Below are 894 nucleotides of genomic sequence, written 5' to 3'. Positions count from 1 at the left end.
GGCTGGAAACCATTAAATCAAGAAAAAAAGTTTTGGAGCAACTTGACATTTCTAGCTAAATGTCAGGGAAGAAATTAGCTCAATATTAGATGGAATTTTCTGATTGAAAAGTCTGGGACTAAAAGTAGGAGGTTTTAGCTTTGTCACTGCCCTCTTTATCTTCAACGAAATGGAAAGATTGATTTTCATGTGGTTTGAGTCAAAGGGATTGCTACATAAATGTAGGTTTTGTCGGAAATTATGTCAGCTGTACCAGTCCCTCACTGCCACAAAGCTGCCCGTCCTTCTTCATAAAATAGCACTTTTCATAGGGCACGTCCAATCCTCTGAATCAGAGTAAGAAAATGTCATAAAATTGCCTTAGATACATTGATGGGCCATGTTCACATTCTTATCAAAAAGTCATTGGTATAAATTTCCCTCCCACATTTTCCAGTTGGATCTTATGCTTACTTTTGCGTTTTAGGTTCAGTTATTCAACTTTGAAAGTTAATCAGAAATAAAATGAGAACTTCCATTTCATACTTAATGCAGTATTTTTCAGTTTGCAAGGCACTTTCATCTGGTTCCCAATCCAGTGATGTGAGTTGTGCAGGCAGACCTAGTACAGAGGTGAGGGCATGGAAGCTTGGCCAGGTGACATGGCTGGCCAATGACTATAAAGCCAATGACAGGTCATTGGGGACTTTTAGGACTTTTGCTTCGTAGTCCTTTTCTACGGTCCCATAAGAGCTTTGAAAATTACCTGCGATCCTAGAAAGCTTTATGAGGTTATACATGTGGTTCATTACTTCCAGAATTTTCTCTATGTAAGCAGCAAAATGTGGGAGAGTTTGGTTGTTCGCTTCAGGGAGATACCTTAAAACATCCTGGACTTCTTTCATAATACATTGG

The sequence above is a fragment of the Myotis nattereri genome, assembly GCF_964212035.1.
Source record: "Myotis nattereri genome assembly, chromosome: 6".
NCBI classification, from domain to species: Eukaryota; Metazoa; Chordata; class Mammalia; order Chiroptera; family Vespertilionidae; genus Myotis; species Myotis nattereri.
The sequence above is the reverse complement of the archived record's forward strand: the minus strand, read 5'-3'. Positions refer to the sequence as shown.